Consider the following 15,472-nt stretch of genomic DNA (forward strand, 5'->3'; position numbering starts at 1 on the left):
ATACACGGGGAGCTCAAACATTTGTTGAACGAGTAAATATTTGTTGATTAAGTAGATTCCCATTATTGACTTTTTTCAACTAATAGAGTTATTGCTCTTTCTGCCAACAGCTCCTGCTTTTCCTTCCCAATTTTTCTCTCCCATTTCCTCACAGCTTTTATACAGATAGTGACTTGTCCATCCATGCAGTGACCCATACCTGCAAAGGGATTAGAGTTGATGCAGGTGTTCCATTGGACCCCCATCATAAGGCACATTTATCCTCTGGATAGAAACAATCCCTTCAGGTTGCTCTCTGTCTCTTGCACATTTATTAGTCTAATACCACGGGGAAGAGTTCATGAGGGTGATAAAAGTAGTGTTCTTGGGAGCTGTGGTTATTTCTAAATACTGAGTTTGATTTGTCATTGACTGCCAAATCCTCCCTGGCCTCAGCAGTGTCCTTGAAGAGTCTTCCTGTTCTTCTTAACAACTGTCTTCCTCTGTCTTACAGTGACTGATTTGTATCTATGGGTCACTGATTTTGACCGACTGCCAAGTCCAGTATGGTTGAATTCATTTTGTCATTTGTTAGGGAGCCACAGTATTCTTGACCATATATTTAGTGGGTTTTTTGGACTAAGGTCTAAGATAAGGCACCAGAGCAACTAAATGAGTAGCTCATCTGATACTCAGGGGAAATGCACACTTATACTCTAGGTCGAGAGCTGTACGGAAATGAGGATGCCGGGAGTCTGAAAGATGAAGGCACTTTGGCCCTGAAATAATGGGTGAATGAATGCTTCTGATAAACTTCAGGAAAAATAGAAAGTTCCTATTATAAATAGAATTCTTCTGAAGAGTAAGACTGATCTTGAAAACACAATTATATCAAGTATATCTTAGTCCCAACATTCTTCTTCTTTCTCTTTCCTTTCTCCCTTTCCTTCTGAAAAAAATAATTATTTGTATTCATTTCCCTAAACCTGAATACTCATTACAGTGTGTACATGCCTGTGGTTTCTTCAGTGATGAATGTACTGCGGAATTCATTGTTTTAATTTGTGTCCATTATTTGCTGTTAAAGGCAGCATGTTGTATCGCGTGTGAAAACTGTCCAACCTCTACCTATGACATTTGTAGCAGGTCCAGAATTTGCATCTTGTCAATAGCTTGCCTAAATGTTTAGATTAAATAAAGGATTATGAAATTAGAATATAGTTCAATCTATCTTAATTCCCTGGAATATATTAACCAGTCACTACTAAAAAGCTGATTCCATTAGCATTATCAGGGGTTATGTGGGAAGAGAAGTGGATCTTGGGTGTAGGGTGTAGGGTGTAGGGCTGAAGACAGAAAGCAGAGATGGGGTAGGAGAAAAGGCACTTTCAGTTCTACTCATGGACCCATCCCAGGATGAAGTCCTGACATCAGTGCCTGTCTCCACATTGTTATCCCATGAGACATCCCTGTAAATCCCCATCGCTTCATAAATTCTGAAAAAAGAGAATTGTAAAGTTTAAAGGGCTCCTTTCCTTGTTATAAGTCTTCATGGACAAAAAAATAAAAATAAAATTCATCTATTTATTCGGTCATTTATCAAACATTTACAAAAGGTCTGCTATGTTCCAAAAACTCTTCTAGGCACTTGGGATACATCAGAACACAAAACAGACAAAAATACCTGCCTTTATGGGCCTTGTGCATTTAAAAATAACAGGTGGCTACTGATGTTGCATTTTTGGTTCAACAAAATCCTGTTATTTCATGGTTCTGTGTTTATGCAATGAAGAGTAAATGTGGTTAAGGAAGCACAAATTTTTCAAAATTATTGTTAAATATATCTCTTCAATTACTCATGATAATGTCTAAAAACACATTCATATTGGGCAATCTTACTTTGAGTTATCGATCTGTTTTAATCTTTCAGGGCCCTTGAGTATGAAGTAAATAACCCTGGTAGGAATAGCGTCTTCAGATCCCAACCAGAGAATCCTCATGAGTGCTGGGGAAGAAAACAAGCAAAAAACAACGTGACAACCTGACAGGAGAGAGGAGGAAGGGCATCCAGGAGAAGAAAATAGGCAGTCCCTGGGGAGCAGGAAAGGTTCCAGATACCAGCTTGCAGGCTACTTAAATTCTGTCTAGAGCCAGACTGGATTTACAATATTGATTTCCAATCAGCATCTCAATATCATTTGCAATGCCAGATTTCTGTTAAAAAGTAAGTCCTGGAGACATTTTTAGGAAGTCTTCCCTTTTTCAACCTCCCGATATTTCTTTATATCAGCAAGTTCTTATACATGTTGTGCTTACATGGAAAAGTCAGTAATGATCCATAAGAATATATGAGCCATCAAGAACACTTGACAATAGTCCTGTTTATAAACTTTGAATTTATATATATATACGAACAAGCTAAGGAGGCATGTGAACACTGCAAATCTCACATGCAAATCTCTGTGTCCTAACTTCTTCATGCATGACTCAGTCACGGAATACATCCTACCAGTGACTAAGATTCTCATTTGAAAAACTCAACTCTGCAGCTTTGCCAGTTTAAAATTTCATTACTGTGTATTTTATCTAAAAGAATCTTTTAAAAAGAAATTCTGATGTGATCAACAGAAATGCATTTTTCTTTCTCCCTCTGCCACCGCCCATTTCTGGAACTGGATTGTTTTTACATGTTTAAATGTTATAAATGAGTTTACAGGTGTAGTCAAATAGGCCCAAAGGCATTTAGCAGAAAAAAAGAAAACTAAATTAAAAACAGAGAGCAAATCACCCTAATCTCTTTTGTCTTTTAAATGGACCCCTGGCATTGAAGATTACCATGTCTCAGGTGGAGATGGAGTGAATGGATGTCATTAACAATTTATCTTTGGGGAGACTGAATTTAGAATGTGATTAAGCATCAGGATGTCTATCTTCCCCACATCATCTAGGGCTGTATGTTGCCTTCAGCAATGGACATGTCATTAATGTGTTACTGACTTGCAACTGTTTTGACTTGAATCTAACTCATTTCTTTTGTTCACTTCCACCCAATTATTTTTGGAGATTGAAAAGGAAACAACTAAGCTAGCTACATTTAAAAATTTTAGTGATTGCCTAGAAGTACAATGTAGTAATCTCCTGTTTCCTTTGATGGATTCCTCCTTGGTATAAGGAGTTTCTCTGAATTCTTTTCTATCCCAGTCAACCCCCATAGATACACAACTCATGTCTCTGTGTTTTATAAGAAGGAAAAAAAAGTTATTTCAAGACACTGGATTTGTGAATGATGGTTTATTTTAGTATCTTGGATTTTCCTGAAAAGAAGTGATTATACAGTATGGGTATAAAGGGCAGTCAGTTGCCTCCCAGTGTCAAAGTATCTGAGAAAATAAATTCTTGGAGAGAAATTGGCCTGGTGACCACTAAATCAAAAGGAATTGGGTGGGCACAAGGGATTTGTAACTCAGGCAAAGGAAAAGGCCAATTAATTATTTCTGTCTAGAATATTAATCACAATATCCTCTAGATTTAGAATCTCTTATAAAAAGTATTGGTCCAGATGCCTTTGGTTGCAAGTATCAGATACTCTAATTCAAAATCCTAAATCTTAAACAATAAGAACATACTTCAGATCACTGGAAGGCTTTAAGTAAGGAGGATCAAGGTGAAATATAATTAGCAGCTTCTAAGAATCAGACAGAACTCAGGTTCTTTGCATCTCATCATCTGTAGTCTGAACTTCTTCAAGTTGCCACTACTATTTGTGAATCATCATTGGAAAACACATATTATAGAAAAAATTGAGGGCAGAAGGGAAGCAAATAGACCTGACTCTAGTACTTTCTAGCTGTCTCAACCTTAAGCAAGTTCCTTAATCAATTGTAGACTCAGTTTTTATCATCTATATATTAGTGATACCTTCACTGAGGGGTTGTTAAAATAATTAGAAAGAATAGGTTGGTTGTTTGGCCTGAGGCGACCCAACACTGGAGCCTGCCTGGGCTCTTTGGTGGGGCTAATGGTGGACTCTGGGAGGGCTCACACCAAGGAGTACTTCCCAGAATTTCTGCTGCCAGTGTCCTTGTCCTCACGGTGAGACACTGTCACCACCTGCCTCTGCAGCAGACCATCCAACACTAGCAGCCGTGTGGCTGACAGGGTCTTGGTGCTCTGGCCAGGTGTCAGGCCTGTGCCTCTGAGGTGGGAGAGCCGAGTTCATGACAATCGTCCACCAGAGACCTCCTGGCTCCACGTAATATCAAATGGCAAAAGCTCTCCCAGAGATCTTCAGCTCCACTTAACAACCAGCAAGATAGAGTGCAGGACACCCCATGCCAAACAACTAGCAAGACAGGAACACACCACACCCATTAGCAGAGAGGCTGTTTAAAGTCATAATAAGGTCACAGACACCCCAAAACACACAACCGGATGTGGTGCTGCCCACTAGAAAGACAAGATCCAGCCTCATCGACCAGAACACAGGCACTAGTCCCCTCGACCAGGAAGACTACACAACCCACTGAACCAACCTTAGCCACTGGGAGCAGACACCAAAAACAACAGGAACTACGAACCTGAAGCCTGCAAAAAGGAGATACTAAACACATTAAGTTAAGCAAAATGAGAAGACAGAGAAACACACAGCAGATGAAGGAGCAAGGTAAAAACCCACTAGACCAAAACAAATGAAGAGGAAATAGGCAGTGTACCTGAAAAAGAATTCAGAGTAATGATAGTAAAGATGATCCAAAATCTTGGAAACGGAATGGCAAAAATACAAGAAATGTTCAATAAGGACCTAGAAGAACTAAAGAACAAACAAACAATGATGAACAGAACAATAAATGAAATTAAAAATTCTCTAGAAGGAATCAATAGCAGAATAACTGAGACAGAAGAACGGATAAATGACTGAGAAGATAAAATAATGGAAATAACTACTGCAGAGCAGAAAAAAGAAAGAAAAGAATTGAGGACAGTCTCAGGGACTTCTGGGACAACATTAAATGCACCAACATTCGAATTTTAGGGGTCCCAGAAGAAGAGGAAAAGAAAGGGACTAAGAAAATATTTGAAGAGATTATAGTTGAAAACTTCCATAATATGGGAAAGGAAATAGTTAATCAAGTCCAGGAAGCACAGAGAGTCCCATACAGGATAAATCCAAGGAGAAACATGCCAAAACACATATGAATCAAACTATCAAAAATTAAATACAAAGAACAAATATTAAAAGCAGCAAGGGAAAAACAACAAATAACGTACAAGGGAATCCCCATAAGGTTAACAGCTGATCTTTCAGCAGAAACTCTGCAAGCCAGAGGGAGTGGCAGGACATATTTAATGTGATGAGAGGGAAAAACTGACAGCAAGGATCTCATTCAGATTCGACAGAGAAATTAAAACCTTCAAAGACAAGCAAAAGCTAAGAGAATTCAGCACCACCAAACCAACTTTACAACAAATGCAAAAGGAACTTCTCTAGGCAGGAAACACAAGAGAAGGAAAAAACCTACAGTAACAAACCCAAAACAACTAAGAAAATGGTAATAGGAACATACATATCGATAATTACCTTAAATGTAAATGGATTAAATGCTCCAACCAAAAGACACAGACTGGCTGAATGGATACAAAACAAAGACCCGTATATATACTGTCTACAAGACACCCACTTCAGACCTAGGGACACATACAGACTGAAAGTGAGAGGATGGAAAAAGATATTCCGTGCAAATGGAAATCAAAAGAAAGCTGGAGTAGCAATTCTCCTATAAGACAAAATAGACTTTAAAATAAAGACTATTACAAGAGACAAAGAAGGACACTACGTAATGATAAAGGGATCAATCCAAGAAGAAGATATACAATTGTAAATATTTATGCACCCAACATAGGAGCACCTCAGTACATAAGGCAAATGCTAACAGCCATAAAAGGGGAAATAGACAGTAACACAATCATAGAAGGGGACTTTAACACCCCAATTTCACCACTGGCAGATCGTCCAAAATGAAAATAAATAAGGAAACATAAGCTTTAAATGATACATTAAACACGATGGACTTAATTGATATTTATAAAACATTCCACCCAAAAACAACAGAATACACTTTCTTCTCAAGTGCTAATGGAACATTCTCCAGCATAGGTCATATCTTGGGTCACAAATCAAGCCCTGGTAATTTAAGGAAATTGAAATCGTATCAGGTATCTTTTCTGACCACAACGCTATGAGATTAGATATGAATTACAGGAAAAAATCTATAAAAAATACAAACACATGGAGGCTAAACAATACACTACTTAATAATGAAGATATCACTGAAGAAATCAAAGAGGAAATCAAAAAATACCTAGAAACAAATGACAATGAAAACATGACGACCCAAAACCTGTGGGATGGAGCAAAAGCGGTTCTATTACGGAAGTTTATAGCAATACAATCCTACCTCAAGAAAAAAGAAACATCTCAAATAAACAACCTAACCTTACAACTAAAGCAATTAGAGAAGGAAGAACAAAAAACCCCCCCAGTTAGCAGAAGGAAAGAAATCATAAAGATCAGATCAGGAAAAAATGAAAAAGAAATGAAGGAAACAATAGCAAAGATCAGTAAAACTAAAAGCTGATTCTTTGAGAAGATAAACAAAATTGATAAACCATTAGCCAGACTCATCAAGAAAAAAAGGGAGAAGACTCAAATCAACAGAATTAGAAATGAAAAAGAAGTAACAACTGACACTGCAGAAATACAAAGGATCATGAGAGATTACTATAAGCAACTATATGCAAATAAAATGGACAACCTGGAAGAAATGGACATATCCTTAGAAAAGCACAACCTTCCAAGACTGAACCAGGAACAAATAGAAAATATAAACAGACCAATCACAAGCACTGAAATTGAGACTGTGATTAAAAATCTTCCAACAAACACAATCCCAGGACGAGATGGCTTCACAGGCGAATTCTATCAAACATTTAGAGAAGAGGTAACACCTATCCTTCTCAAACTCTTCCAAAAGATAGCAGAAGAAAGAACATTCCCAAACTCACTCTACGAGGTCACCATCACCCTGATACGAAAACCAGACAAAGATGTCACAAAGAAAGAAAACTACAGACCAATATCACTGATGAACATAGATGCAAAACTCCCCAACAAAATACTAGCAAACTGACTATAACACATTAAAAGGATCATACACCATGATCAACTGAGGTTTATCCCAGGAATGAAAGGACTCTTCAATATACACAAATCAATCAATGTGATACACTGTATTCACAAACTGAAGGATAAAAATCATATGATCATCTCAATAGCTGCAGAAAAAGTTTTCGACAAAACTCAACACCCATTTATGATAAAAACCCTGCAGAAAGTAGGCACAGAGGGAACTTACCTCATCATAATAAAGGCCATATATGACGAACCTGCAGGCAACATCGTTCTCAATAGTGAAAAACTGAAACCATTTCCACTAAGATCAGGAACAAGACAAGGCTGTCCACTCTCACCACTATTATTCAACATACTTTTGGAAGTTTTAGCCACAGCAATCAGAGAAGAAAAAGAAATAAAAGGAATCCAAATCGGAAAAGAAGAAGTAAAGCTGTCACTGTTTGCAGATGACATGATACTATACATAGAGAATTCTAAAGACACTACCAGAAAACTACTAGAGCTAATCAATCAATTTGGTAAAGTAGCAGGATAAAAAATTAATGCACAGATATCTCTTGCATTCCTACACATTAATGATGAAAAATCTGAAAGAGAAATTAAGGAAGCACTCCCATTTACCACTGCAACAAGAAGAATAAAATACCTAGGAATAAACCTACCTAGGGAGACAAAAGACCTGTATGCAGAAAACTATAAGACACTGATGAAAGAAATTAAAGATGATACAAACAGATGGAGAGATATACCATGTTCTTGGATTGGAAGAATCAACACTGTGAAAATAACTCTACTACCCAAAGCAATCTACAGATTCAATGCAATCCCTATCAAACTACCACTGGCATTTTTCACAGAATTAGAACAAAAAACTTCAGAATTTGTATGGAAACAAAAAAGACCCCAAATAGCCAAACAGTCTTGAGAAAGAAAAACAGAACTGGAGGAATCAGGCTCCCTGACTTCAGACTATACTACAAAGCTACAGTAATGAAGACAGTATGGTACTGGCACAAAAACAGAAAGATAGATCAATGGAACAGGATAGAAAGCCCAGAGATAAACCCATGCACATATGGTCACCTTATCTTTGATAAAGGAGGCAAGAATATACAATGGAAAAAAGACAGCCTCTTCAATAAGTGGTGCTGGGAAAACTGGACAGCTACATGTAAAAGAATGAAATTAGAACATTCCCTAACACCATACACAAAAATAAACTCAAAATGGATTAAAGACCTAAATGTAAGGCCAGACACTATCAAACTCTTAGAGGAAAACATAGGCAGAACACTCTATGACATAAATCACAGCAAGATCCTTTTTGACCCACACTCTAGAGAAATGGAAATAAAAACAAAAATAAACAAATGGGACCTAAGGCAACTTCAAAGCTTTTGCACAGCAAAGGAAACCATAAACAAGACAAAAAGACAACCCTCAGAATGGGAGAAAATATTTGCAAACGAAGCAACTGACAAAGGATTAATCTCCAAAATTTACAAGCAGCTCATGCAGCTCAATATCAAAAAAACAAACAACCCAAGCCAAAAATGGCCAGAAGACCTAAATAGACATTTCTCTAAAGAAGATATACAGATTGCCAACAAACACATGAAAGGATGCTCAGCATCAGTAATCATTAGAGAAATGCAGATCAAAACTGCAATGAGGTATCACCTCACACCAGTCAGAATGGCCATCATCAAAAAATCTACAAACAATAAATGCTGGAGAGGGTGTGGAGAAAAGGGAACCCTCTTGCACTGTTGGTGGGAATGTAAATTGATAGAGCCACTATGGAAAACAGCATGGAGGTTCCTTAAAAAACTAAAAATATAGCTACCATATGACAATCCCACTACTGGGCATATACCTTGAGAAAATCATAATTCAAAAAGAATCAAGTACCACAGTGCTCACTGCAGCACTATTTACAATAGCCAGGACATGGAAGCAACCTAAGTGTCCATTGACAGATGAATGGATAAAGAAGATATGTCATATATATACAACGGAATATTAGTCAGCCATAAAAAGAAACGAAATTGAGTTATTTGTAGTGAGGTGGATGGACCTAAAGTCTGTCATACAGAGTGCAGTAAGTCAGAAAGAGAAAAACAAATACCGTATGCTAACACATATATATGGAATGTAAAAAAATTGGCTATGAAGAACCTAGGGTCAGGACAGGAATAAAGACGCAGACATAGAGAATGGACTTGAGGACACGGGGAGGGGGAAGGGTAAGCTGGGACGAAGTGAGAGAGTGGCATGGACTTATATATACTACCAAAGGTAAAATAGATAGCTAGTGAGAAGCAGCCTCATAGCACAGGGAGATCAGCTTGGTGCTTTGTGACCACCTAGAGGGTTGGGATAGGGAGGGTGGGAGGGAGATGCAAGAGGGAGGAGAAATGGGGATAAATGTATATGTATAGCTGATTCACTTTGTTATAAAGCAGAAACTAACATACCATTGTAAAGCCATTGTACTCCAATAAAGATGTTAAAAAAAAAGAAATAATAGGTGTACAATGCCTGAGTTATAATAAATATTCATGAAATAGTAGATGTTATTTTTGTTTTTAGTTCAAGAAATAGCTTGTTGGTTAGAGAAACTAGATGGTGAGCTAATCTGCTCCCACTGGGCCACATGTTAAGAAATCATCTCTCAGAGTGGGTCATGTTTGTAGATTGTTAATCTTACCCATATTGTATTTATTTTTCTATTTTAGTTAGACCCTCTATCAGCCAGAATTCAGTCAGGAAAGCAAAGTCTCTACAGAGACCTGGAAGGGAGGTATTGGAGAACCAGAGAAATGATCATTAACCACTCAAGCACTGTTTGTTGCTTGCAGGGAAAGCCAAGATGCCATGCAGATCTGGCAACTGATGTGGGACCAGCACAAAGAGGAAGATGAGGTCAACAGAAACTGTAGCTTCTGGGGAAGTAGCTCCTGTTAAGTAACTACAGCCTTAGTAGGGTGAAGATGTGCTGCTTCCTGGGTCTGCCCATCGCCAGGCTTGAGGGTCATAACCTTCTGAGAGTGATGGCTTTTGGCTTTGCTTCCACCTTCCAAATTTCATACCAGCTCTCCCTTTAGCCAACTGTCCCTTAAAACAATATAAAGAAGGGGATTCTGGTACAAACTTATAATAACCAGCTCCAGTTGCAGGAGTGGGAGTGGGCCAGATGTTCTCCTCACTTCATATTTTTTACTCATTTATACTGTTTCCTTTTGTCCCCAGCACAGTTTGAAAAACAGTGTCTAGATCATTGCTGAAGGAGTCTACTTTTTGAGAATGTAACTCATTTTTACCTTAGTTTTAAAGAATAATTTAAATATAAACTAGGTTTATATATACATAATTAAGAGCAAACTAGACTATCTCTATACTACCCTGACATTTCAGCAGCTGAGTACCACTGACAGTGTTGGGAGAACCCAGTACTGTGCATCAGGGGATTTGAGCCCCTGTCCTATTTGTACCATATGCTTACCAGGCGAGCTGGTGAACCTTGGTTCTCTCCACATCCATAGGTGATGAGTGAAGGGATCATATATAAAAATTTATCAGTTTTCTACCTGAAAATAATAATACTCTTTGCAGCCTATGATGGAGACGTTTTAGAACCACTAAAACCTCATAGGGGTGCAGGATTTATTAGATACATTTATTTTTCAAATAAAGTATTCCAAAAGTTTCAGGGGTAAAAAAGAGTACATGAAAATATACAAAATTCTAAAAGTATCTCTCTCCATTTGGGGGTTAAAAAAAGTATATAGAATATGCAAAATTTAACATTTTATCTATAGTATAGGTATGAATATGAATTTAAAGCTTTCCTCTTTTAGATATATAGCCCACCCGCAGGGGGCCACTGACCAGAAGTTTTCATTGCTCCTTCTACCTGCAGGAGGACTTGGAAATGTTCTTCCTCTTGAGGAGATTATATCTCTCTACCTGACAAATCCCTGTTCCATTGCCACCTGCCACATATAGCTGCCACCACCCCAGGCTTTCTGTGGTGCATTCCTGTCCACATCCTTGGGTACAGAATATGTCCTGGCCAACCCTGCTTTCTTCTTCCTCTCAGGAACACAAGGAGAAAACATTTTCTGATCTTTATGTGTTTCAGTCAAGAAAGGTCAGTTTTTCAGCATATCCTGAGAGGTAAAAAAAAAAAAATGGAGTGCTAGAGATATATTCAGACCTAACAGGGAAGGGATCTGGGATTTGAAAACACACACAACTTCTGTTTCAGGTCATTTAGAAAGATTTTTGGATTATAAGAGTTGATGGTGGACAGATGTGTCTCTACAGTTCTGAGCTTTAAAAAAAAAAAAACAACAACCTTGAAACATCTGATGAGAGATTAGGAAATCTACATCTATCATTATACAAATGAATTTGAGGGAGAATGTCTTTGTCTTTTTTCTCATGGGTAAGAGACTGGATGAATGGGAAAGCACTTATTAAAAGCTTTGGAATAAAGGTGCTGCACACAACACACATACTTCACCAGGCATTATAATGCAATACTGCAACTTTCTTTAAAATATAACTCTGCAATTGCCCATTCAGGACCACACTAGCTTAGCTAAGACAATGAGTGATGCTTTTCCCCTGGTGCATCTTTAGGAGCATATACATAGGTTCAACTGAAAGATTAGTGTTTTGATTTTTTGGCTGGGTTTCCCCTCCATGGTTACTCAAATAAAACGACAGAAAAGGCTTCTATACTTTGGTGCTTTACCCAAATCCAGAGAGGTGTATTGGGAGATATTGCACACAGGCAATTATTTCAGCACTGAATTTCTAAAACTCAGGCACACAGAACCTGGATGGAAAGCATCAGTTTCTCATCCCAAATTTGCCACTGTTTCAGCCACAAGAGCTTGAATTTTACCTCTCAGCTTTTGTTCTCCCATCATTATATCTCTTATTCTATCTACTTTGCAAACCCTCTCATGTGAAGCCCTCATAAAGTGATGAATATGACAGTGCTCTAAAATCTGAGAAAAGCTATCCAAATACAAGACTCTATACACTATTATTTTTATTGGCTGTCTCTTCCTGAGCAGTTTAGGGAACCAGCAGTCTTTCAAGAGATTAAGATCTCAACTTTGCATCTCAATGAAAAACAGCACTTCTAGGATTGCAAGGCCCTTCTTCTAACATCTCTCCTGGGGGGTGGGGGGAATACCTTCTGGTTAATCATCAACATCACCACTCCCTCCACTGAGAGCGGTATCTGATGATGAATTACTCCAGAAGTGATCTAGCCTCACCCCTTGCTAGGCTGGGGAAACCTAAGCTGGTCATAGCGTTTGTCTTCAGATGCAACGAAAACAAAAATCAAGGTCCATAGGAACATTAACTTTGCCAATATATATTTGGACGCTTTATTTTTACCCTTTCCCTGTGCAAAGTTGCTCACCATGTTTTATAAGCCTCATCTTTCCCTTTCTTTCTCTCTCTTATGTAGTAATGAATAACTATCATTTCCTCAACTGTACATTCATTTCACACGTTTGGGACCAGTTCTGTGGTAAGGACTGAATTCGGTCTTGGTCCACATGATAAACACGATTTCTGTCTTCACAAGTATTAGAGTCTAGAGGTAGGTAGAGGCGAGTATAAGTGTATTACAGGAAGAGAAAGAAGGAGCCCAGCACATGTGCGCACTTGAACCCAGGAACGAGAATATTTGAGAAAAGTTAATGCCCTACAACTAATCTCTGTTCCCCCCACTCCTAGGCTGAGAGCACCTAGTCCAGTTTTAGGGGATTGACTTTGGCTTCTAAATTGAACCCTGAAAGGAGGAGTAGGATTTGGTGACTCCATCCTAATTTCCCTCGAATTATTGTATCTATGATCTCATCTTCTCTTTTTGACTGTATCCACTGTCTTTACTTGGCCATAAACAACTGGCATTCTAAGCCACCACTGTAATTGGAACTTTAAAAGAGACTTTTTCAGTGTCCACCAGATGTAAGCCTGAATTGAAATGGTTTAGTTGCATCTGGATTATTAGAGGGAAGAATTGATGATGTTGACGACAGAACTACTTAATAAAGCTCTACAATAAATTCTTATAATATCACTTTGCTGCTTCTTCCTATTCTCAATAAAGCATTTCTGAATAACCCTTCTTAGGAGCCTCTAAGCCAGCACATTCCAACTGTACCCCACTATTGACTCTCAAGAGGTCCTTTGAAATGTCAGTTTGAACATTAGTTTGAACTTAATTAAGAATATTTTAACTGTCTTAAGACATGTAATAAAAATGATACACATTATTTTAACATACTGATATCAACTGCCACACTGATTTGTACAGATAAACTTATCTTTATGCAAACCTGAGAGGAATGTCAACCTTCTACCCTGCAAAACTCTTTAAAAGCTGTTGCCACTGCAACTACTTATATATGTGAATTAGGACCTGCTCAATTCTGTAGAAAGAACACAAAATATATCAATAAATTGAATGCTGAAACTTATTTGACTGTCCTCTGTGACACTCATTTTCAGATTTTTTATTTATCAGAATGACCTTTTATTTTGAATGACTCTGTGATACATAATTGCTATAAATTTAAACTTACAAATAGAAAAATATGTTTTCATACATTGGTATTCTGTCATAGATTTTTGCTTTGGAAAAAGATCCCTTTGCTCAGTAGGTTTGAAAACTGTTGATCTAAGCTCTTGTCCTGCTTCATTTCTCATGCACAGTAATGACATTTTAGCAGGGTCTGAAGCTTCAACTTATAAATACAATTCAACTAAGAGTAAGCTGCTGTTGTTGAATCACATGGACTGATATTACCTTCCAACGCTTCTCATAGGAGTAGCAATATTGTTGCTTTTAAGGGTGACATTGATGTCTGATGTTTGGCCCTTTGCCTTTACTTAAAAATTATTTGTATATATTTTTATAAATTTAAGAGTTTGTTATATCACATAATTACTCAAGGCAGTTGGTTTTTCCACATACAAGGTTTGGATTTTCCTTTCTTCTTTCTACCTTGTCACCTCCAATGCTTTTCATTTTTTTAACATCTTTATTGGAGTATAATTGCTTTACAGTGGCGTGTTAGTTTCTGCTTTATAACAAAGTGAATCAGCTATACATATACATATATCCCCATATATCCCCATATCTCCTCCCTCTTGTGTCTCCCTCCCACCCTCCCTATCCCACCCCTCTAGCTGGTCACAAAGCACTGAGCTGATCTCCCTGTGCTATGTGGCTCCTTCCCATTAGCTATCTATTTTACATTTGGTAGTGTATATATGTCCATGCCACTCTCTCACTTTGTCCCAGCTTACCCTTCCCCCTCCCTGTGTCCTCAAGTCCATTCTCTACATCTGCGTCTTTATTCCTGTCCTGCCCCTAGGTTCTTTAGAACCTTTTTTTTTTTTTTTTTAGATTCCATATATATGTGTTAGCATACGGTATTTGTTTTTCTCTTTCTGACTTACTTCACTCTGTATGACAGACTCTAAGTCCATCCACCTCACTACAAATAATTCAATTTTGTTTCTTTTTATGGCTGAGTAATATTCCATTGTATATATGTGCCACATCTTCTTTATCCATTCATCTGTCGATGCACACTTAGTCACCTCCATGCTTTTTTATTGTCATGGTTTAGTACTGCCTGGTATCCAGGTCTGTTGCTAAAACATGAATTGACTCTTTCAGATATTAGTTTGACTCACTCCCATCAAAACCAAACCTATTCTGTGCACAACTCTTTCAGGCCTGATACTAATTCGGCTCTCTGATCATGGATAAGTACTATTTCTTTTCATTAAAAAAAATTTGTTTTAACCTAAAGGTTAAAGTTCATGTGTTAATCTTGACTTTCATCGTCTGTGACTTCAAAGTCAATGACTGCCAACCTAACTGATCAGGAGTAGGACACTCTGACAGTGTAGGCAGCCATGTGGATAGTTCTTGGGTAGTTAGTGCCAAATTATCAAAATATATTTTTTAAATACTACTTGTTTCTTAATTCTAAAAAATTATGCTGTATCTCATTACTATTAACTGGGATCACTCCAATTTTGTCTAATAAGCAGAGACAGATTTTTGGTAGTGATGAATGTCAATAGTTATCAACAGAGATAACTATTATCACAGAGGAATCAGGGGTCAAACTTTATCTGAAAGGATGTTCTCCTGACACTCATCAATCATGAAGTTGCACTGGAACATTTTGTGAATTGTCTAATTATTGGACCATTTTAATTGTATGTATCCATACATCTTTCATTCTGTCC

The sequence above is a fragment of the Mesoplodon bidens genome (assembly GCF_964165515.1).
Source record: "Mesoplodon bidens genome assembly, chromosome: 16".
Classification (NCBI taxonomy): Eukaryota; Metazoa; Chordata; class Mammalia; order Artiodactyla; family Ziphiidae; genus Mesoplodon; species Mesoplodon bidens.